The sequence below is a fragment of the Anarhichas minor genome, unplaced genomic scaffold (assembly GCF_050575085.1).
Source record: "Anarhichas minor isolate MPS153535 unplaced genomic scaffold, ASM5057508v1 ptg000040l, whole genome shotgun sequence".
Lineage (NCBI taxonomy): Eukaryota > Metazoa > Chordata > Actinopteri > Perciformes > Anarhichadidae > Anarhichas > Anarhichas minor.
This window is the reverse complement of record NW_027466486.1, coordinates 16,348,888-16,356,777: the sequence shown is the minus strand read 5'-3', so window position 1 is coordinate 16,356,777 and position 7,890 is coordinate 16,348,888.

Here is a 7,890-nt window from a genome sequence, read left to right as displayed (position 1 = left end):
TGCTTTCTTGCCCCTTTGTAAAAGTAAAAAAAAGAACCTGACAAAGAAATTTTCCTTCTTTAATTTCCTGAAGGAATATAGACATTTTTAAAACTATTTTCACCATGATGTTCTACCAGTCTGTTGTGGTCAGTGCACTGTACTTCTCCGTAGTCTGCTGGGGGAGCAGCATTAGAGCCGGAGACACCAACAGACTTAACAAACTGGTTAAGAAGGCCGGCTCCATCATTGGCTGCAAACTGGACACTCTGGAAGAGGTGGTGGAGAGGAGGACACTGAAGAAACTATTATCCATATTGGATAACCCGGACCTCCCTCTCCACCACCTACTGCAGGCACAGAGGAGCACTTTCTCCAACAGACTCATCCAGCTCCGCTGTCACAAGGACAGATACAGGAGAACATTCCTGCAATAAGACTTTATAATAAATCACCTCTGGCCAGATCAACCACACAACTATAACAGTTACTCTGTTGTTTGGTTAAATGTTTGCACTAGTTAGTTAATTCAATATTATTATATTTCATTGTATATATTGTGCAATTTTATATTTTATATTTTTACTGTTATTTTTATTGCTTTGCTTAAAAATGTCCCTGTACCTCAGAATCAGAATCAGAATCAGAACCGTTTATTGCCATGGTATGTTGAACATAAAAGGAATTTGACATGACGGGAGGTGCATAACATTTAACAATCAACAACAATCAACACAGTGCAAAGTAGAAACATATTACAATTTACAGAAAGATATAAAATAAAGTCAAATATAAAATAAAGTGAAATATAAAATAAAGTGCACAAACGAACAGATAACAGGACTATAAACAAGTGAGATGTAAGTGTAGTGTAAAAATGTTGAGTGTAATTAAATAAGAACATAGAAGGGATGTGCGGGGGAGTGACCGGTAGGAAATTGTCCTGGGGATGACATGTCAGAGTCAGTGGGGGACCCGGGCTCTGTTAATGAGCCCGACTGTGGATGGGAAGAAACTGTTCATGTGGCGTGAGGTCTTAGTCCTGATGGACCTCAGCCTCCTGCCAGATGGAAGGGCCATGAACAGTTTTTGTCCAGGGTGAGAGGGGTCGGCTACAATCTTTCTTGTATGCTTCACGGTCCTTGAAGCGAACAAGTCTTGGAGGGACGGCAGATTGCAGCCAATCACCCTCTCAGCAGAGCGAATGATGCGCTGCAGCCTGCCCTTGTCCTTGGCTGTGGCTGTAGCGTACCAGACCGTGATGGAGGAGCAGAAGATGGACTCAATGATGGCTGTGTAGAAATGCACCATCATTGTCTTTGGCAGGTTGAATTTCTTCAGCTACCTCAGGAAGTACATCCTCTACTGAGCCTTCTTAGTGATGGAGCTGATGTTCAGCTCCCACTTGAGGTCCTGGGTTATCATGGAGCCCAGGAAGCGGAAAGGCCTCCACAGCATCAACGGGGGAGTCACACAGGGTGATAGGGGCTGGTGGGGCTGCATTCTTCTGGAAATCCACAACCATCTCCACTGTCTTTAGAGCGTTGAGCTCTAAGTTGTTCAAACCGCACCAGGTCACCAGATGGTCAGTCTCCCACCTGTAGGCGGACTCATTCCCACCAGAGATGAGTCCAATGAGGGTGGTGTCATCCGCGAACTTCAGGAGCTTGACGGACTGGTGACTGGAGGTGCAGCTGTTGGTGTACAGGGAGAAGAGCAGAGGGGAAAGAACGCAGCCTTGGGGGGAACCGGTGCTGATGGTCCTGGAGGCTGAGACGTGTTTTCCCAGCTTGACGTGCTGCTTCCTGTCAGACAGGAAGTCTGTGATCCACTTGCAAATGGAGTCGGGCACGTGCAGCTGGGAGAGCTTGTCATGCAGCAAAGACGGGATGATGGTGTTAAAGGCAGAGCTGAAGTCCACAAACAGGATCCTGGCGTATAGTTCCTGGGGAGTCCAGATGCTGGAGGATGAAATGAAGGGCCAAGTTGACTGCATCGTCTACAGACCTGTTGGCTCTGTAAGCGAACTGCAGGGGGTCCAGGAGTGGGTCGGTGAAGTTGGTGAGATACCTATCTATCTATCTAAAGATGTGTGGTGACCATTCCATTTTCCATTCCATTATCCAAACCGCTTATCCTATTTAGGGTCGCGGAGCCAATCCCAGCTGACATTGGGCGAAGGCAGGGTACACCCTGGACAGGTCGCCAGTTTATCGCAGGGCACATATCAGACAAACATTCACGCTCACATTCACACCTACTGGCAATTTAGAGTCTCCAAATAATCTAAGCTGCATATATTTGGACTGTGGGAGAAAGCCGGAGAACCCACGGAGAACCCACGCGGAGAATGTGCAAAGTCCACACAGAACCCAGGCCCCTCTTGCTGTGAGGTGACAGAGCCACTACACTTCCGTGCAGCCCTCTGGTGACCATGTCAACGGAAAAACATTATAGCGGAAAGTCAGGAGCGTCCGGAGCAGGTGCATGATGTTGGCAGTCTTCTCAACTGAGAAAAAGCAATCAGAATAGAAGTGCAGCCTTAAAATAAATCCTTCATCACAGTGATGGAAAAGGTCCAGCACTCTCAAGGCCAAAGAAAACTTTTTCAGACTGTTGTTTTATAATGTTCGAACCATCCTGATTAAAATAAAGTTCTATTTGGCCTTCAGTGTTGCTTCTTCTACATCGGGTTGTTCCTTTAGGTAACAAAGTGCATGGTGCAAATAAGCCTCTGTTTTCATTTTGATGCCCTGCTTTCATATGAAATATGTTTGCAGGAATACTTTAGTTCAGTTATTGGACTTGTAAGAGACGAGGAAGTATTTTAAAACTAATTCATACAGGTTTTATCACATTATTGAACTGATCAATTCTAACTTTGAACATGAACTCCCGTTCAGTCTAAGGTGAAAGGACAAAAACAGGAGTTGACAGTCCACTGTTTTGTTTTCAATACTATTTCCAATAAATAATAGTACACTGAAAAAAATGAGTTTTTGGCCTTGTAATTATTACCTCGATTATTTTTGTAAATTTTACAAGAAATTATCATTTCAGTGCATTTACTTTAAAATATCACCTTTTACTTAATGTGTTACTTGGTATTTGTTTGTAATTATGTATCCTCATTTTTATAAGTAAATTGTAATCATTCACACCAAGTAATATCTACTAAACTACTGTATTGAATGCACTACCTGACACAACAAAGTAAAATGTACTTGGGTAATACGAGTAAAACCTGGCAACCTATAGCGCATACTCGGGGTGACGTCAGAGGAGATTTCGCGCTCCTTTCGTCAACGAGACGACGGAACAGCAGAACCTGAACAAGGACGGCAGCGTTTCACCTGAGGAGAGGAACTTCATGGACGGGAGCCTTTGGGGTAGGTTATATGTTTAATTAATGCTCTACGTTGCTGTTGAGCCTTCGGTCAAGTCTGTGTTTGAGTTGTGAACACTGAAGAGTAGTGAACTGGTCAGTTTAGCGTGCTAGCTAGTTAGGCTATCATGCTAGCTAACTTGGGGCAGCATTACAGACATGGCTCACGGCGCTACATTTTGTGGCTGTTTTTGGTGGTTTTGGTCGCGACTTTACAGGGTTCTCCCTTGAAAAGTTGTTGGCCTGGGGACACGGTGCTCGACCGGCTGCGCTCCGTCGACGTGGGGGGGAGGGGGGCTGAATTACTTCGGTTAAGTGAAGCCCACTTCTGCCACACAGGTGCTTTGCTGTGCTGAGTCACGCACACAGCGCGCTTTCTCTCGGACATCCTCAAGTGCAGCCGAGGTCGAATGAGGGAAATGTGCTAAAAAATATCCCATATGTGGTGGAATTAGTGACTTTAGAGCGAGTCTAATACACTTAACATTATTTTGTCACTATCATATTCTGACATATTTTTACAGTAACTTATATTTCTGTCATCAGTTTTAAACTGGTCTCTTATGTCTCTATCCAATGTGGTGTCCTTGATGATGAAGGCTTTGGGCATGAAACAAGGTGCCAGTACTGTGTTGAGTTAGTGTCGCATATCAACATGACCAGACCTGCTGTGTATCTCAGTATTAACGTTATGGTGGCTTGTTTATGTGCTGTTTTTTTGTGTGGGGATAAAACATGCTATCAATATGAAGATTTAAGCCAAATTCAGATTTAATGTTGTGTGTTCATGTTTTAACATAATTTCTTTATATATTTCACAGAATATTAAAGGACGTTCACTCTCAGCAAGTTGACATCAACAGTTGACACAAGGTAAAATCAACTTAGTACTGTTATAGTTTAATTAACTTGACATATACATTTGAAGTCGTAGTTTGTTGCTGCTCAATAGTACATTATACTGGGAGGACTACTGCATTAATTGTTTTAGGTACCTCATCTTGATCATGTTGTTTTTTATTGTCTTTTGTTTCAGATCAATGAGGAGTTCAGAAGAATAACCACAGTTCATCTGGAGCGAACCTTTTTGTCGAAATTGGAGAATTGCACTACCAACTTTCTGGAGATACTTGGGACAAAGGGCGGAGTTGCAGGAACCAAGACCCATGCTGGATTCACCCAGCCTGGTAAAGTTTGGATATCATATATTGATATTATATAAAATTGTGTTGGGCTCATATACACTGAGAATGACGCATTTGAACACTTTCAATATTTTTGTTAGTTTCCCCCACTATTGTCCTTTTTTGAGAACACATCAGACTCGAAGACGTAAAAATGGACATTAGTAAATTTGAATTTCAAAGATGTCATTGAAGAGGACTATGCTCAACATGTCATGAAGATCCTTGTCATCCATGGAAATGCAACACAGAAAGGCTTCACTCCTGACAATCGTGTTCGTCGTCATCGAGGGAAAAGAGGTTCTTGATGACTGTCAAAGTGTGGCAAAGGCTTGCCTTCTGCTCATGGGCTATATCTATGTGTATCCAAGTGTTGTCCAGCAATACCCATTGTTTCAAATTAAAAGTTTGTTAAATGACTAAACGTTTGTGTTCTTAAATTTCTTATTGGCAGCACTGATTTAGAAATGTTTTGTCTGGCAATGCCAACCAGATTATATATGTTGGTATTTGTGTGTCTGTCAGCAGTGACCTCTTTCACCAGTTAACAAGTAAAGCTGCTGTAGTTTAAAATAAGATGTTTCATGTTTTGTAGAAGCCTTATGTTAAGACAATTTTATTAAATAACTAGCCCAGTTTAAAAAATGCAACATTCATATTTGAATAGTTGTGTAGAGTAGTAGTAGATAAAAGATATATTGTGTAAATATTACTTAATATTTCTCAATTAAAAAAGTAAAGAAAAGCTAGTTAAATATACATGAAACACCTAATTGAGTTTTACTGGGGTTTTGTAATTGGATGCAAAGGTAGCCTGAGTAAAGATTACTATAAAAGGCTAAGTACATTTTATGTCTAAGGGAGACATTTGCAAGTAAAAGTTACTTGCAAATTCTGGATAAAAAACAATTCTTACTAGTAAGTAAATTTAACTTGAGAATTCCTGAGTGAAAATTACTCGGAATTTCTGAGTGCAAATTGTTACCTAGCTTTTTTCAAGTAAATGTCACTTATTTTTTTTTTCAGTGTAGGTAATTTAGATGCAGACAGTACATAGCCTTTATTTATAACAGCCTGCACATGCCTCATGGAAAACAACCAGATGCATGCTATAGACGTTTTTCACAGCAGTCACTTCAGAAGCAAAGCAGTTGATAACATCAAAAACGACTGCATTCCATTTAGGTGAACTGGTTTAAGGGTCCTGGTTTTGTGCATGCTCATGGTATCCTGGCATACGTAATAGAACCTGAGCGTAGTTCACGAAATGCTGCCCTTTTTCATGCTATCACAAGTCAAACATGTCCCTGCACGTACAGTTTACATCCACATCTACACGTTTTAAATGCACATGCATTCTGATGTATGCTGTCATGCGGCTGTTTTAACGTGCTTTTTGACATGACATGTTGTGACAATGTTGTGGCAGTGTCACAGCAGGATGTTTTACAGTGGGTTTCCTCAGCTAGAGGCCACTCAGTTACTGTAAAAAAGAACACATACAAAAACAGGGTCATTACTGGCATATGAAACAATTGCAGATCCCCTTATAAGTGATTTTTGCTACGGGCACGAATTTACCTGTTTCATCTGTGTGCTACATGCTGTCACAGAATTACAATGAGTTGGCAGGTGGAAAGCCACTGAGAGTGCCAGAGGGGGGGGGGGGGGGGTGCTGCTCATGGGATTGTGACACCCATTTGAGCTGGGAAATAGGCGGAAAAACTGGAGCTGTGAACCGTGACGCAGGGTCAGGGTGAGATGACTTGTGTGTGTTACAGTGCTGCTCCTGCCATGCCTTTGCAAACCAACAACTCGCCTGCATCGCACTGCTACTCCAGCCACAGCGGTCCGGTTTAGCGTAATATGACGGCAATGCTCCTGGTGATACACTGTGCAGTGATGCAGGTGGAGGCATGTGTGTGAATAGGGACATGTGAAGGGAAAATACTGTTTGTTTTTTTTGATTGTTGATTAGAATTGAAACAAAGCGTGTGTGGATTCTGGTGCAATTTTTTTCGCTGCAACTAAATGTTGTTGTGACATATATTTCTAAAAACAAAAGTGCGATACTTGATACAGTTGTCCTTAAGCATATTAATATATAGTATGTGCGTTTGATTAGTCTACTAAGCAAAGGAAACTGCAGCATGTTACATAAGTTGTCCTTGACAGACGCTGCCTCCAGTCCAGCAGTAAGCAGATGGAGTATTGAGTGAAAGCCCTGTTAGACCTAACACTGTCAGGGTATTTCCCTATCATACTGTGGCACTGTCATATTGTAACAAGGCTTGTATTACATGAGGGGGTTTTAAACACTTTGGTTAAAATGAGGAGCGAAGTGTGAGGCAGGACTGTCAATTAATACATCTAAAAGAAGAAGAAGAATTTGTGCACACAAGTTATAATACCTGGCCTAAATTTAATTAAATTGTCCGCACGTTTTGATGAATTCACAGGGCCAAATTAAGAAATGAAATAATTTTGGCAGTGCACAAGGGCGAGTCATTCATCCCATCCGCCACCTGCTGAAGGCACCCCGTCCTTGTGGTATAGCTGCGGATAGAGACCCTTTAATTAAGCTTTACTTTAGCTTGGGGATGAGTTATGAAGACACGTTGACAACACTTGCTTCGGAAGGGATTATTGTTAGTAAAAGGCAATCAACGAGAATGTTAAGAGCTCGTGGATTATGTTGATTATGCTATCGAAGTTTCCCGAGCATTCGTAGTTTCCACACAACTTTATAATTGGACGGCCCTGGAGAACTTCATGGTTACGGATGCATGAGCTTGAAGCAGGCGCACCGCACTTCACCTCTCTTCTGGCTCTCTGTACACTTATCTCGTGCGCACCAGTCAACCAAAACACTTACTTGACTAGAGTTTTGTTTTCAAGGCAAAGCAACCCTAAATGTTTTGGCAATCGATGCATCGGGCTCTTTTGACTGTCACAGAATTTAGTGATTCACTATTTAATGAGCACAATAAGTGATTTAAACAGATCCATACATAAAAATAAAAAAAAGTAAACTCTTGTTTACTGCTTTGTACTGGGGCACGAGGTTACCTTGAAAATATAGCACAACTGGCAAGCAGTTGTTGGTGGTGGTGAGTGAATGCTGTGACACCTTCACAGCTGACCAGACTTCTAAATAAATAATAATTGACTTGCTTTGTCTTTCCACATTCATGTTGTGCAATCGTCCCCAGTGGTGGACAGGGACGACAGGTGTCAACCAACTGTAAACGTTTCTATTTGACCAAGCTAAGGGGACACTTTGTTCATCTTAAACTAGCCGAATAAAGCACTGAAAACAAAGGAATGTATACATTGATTAAT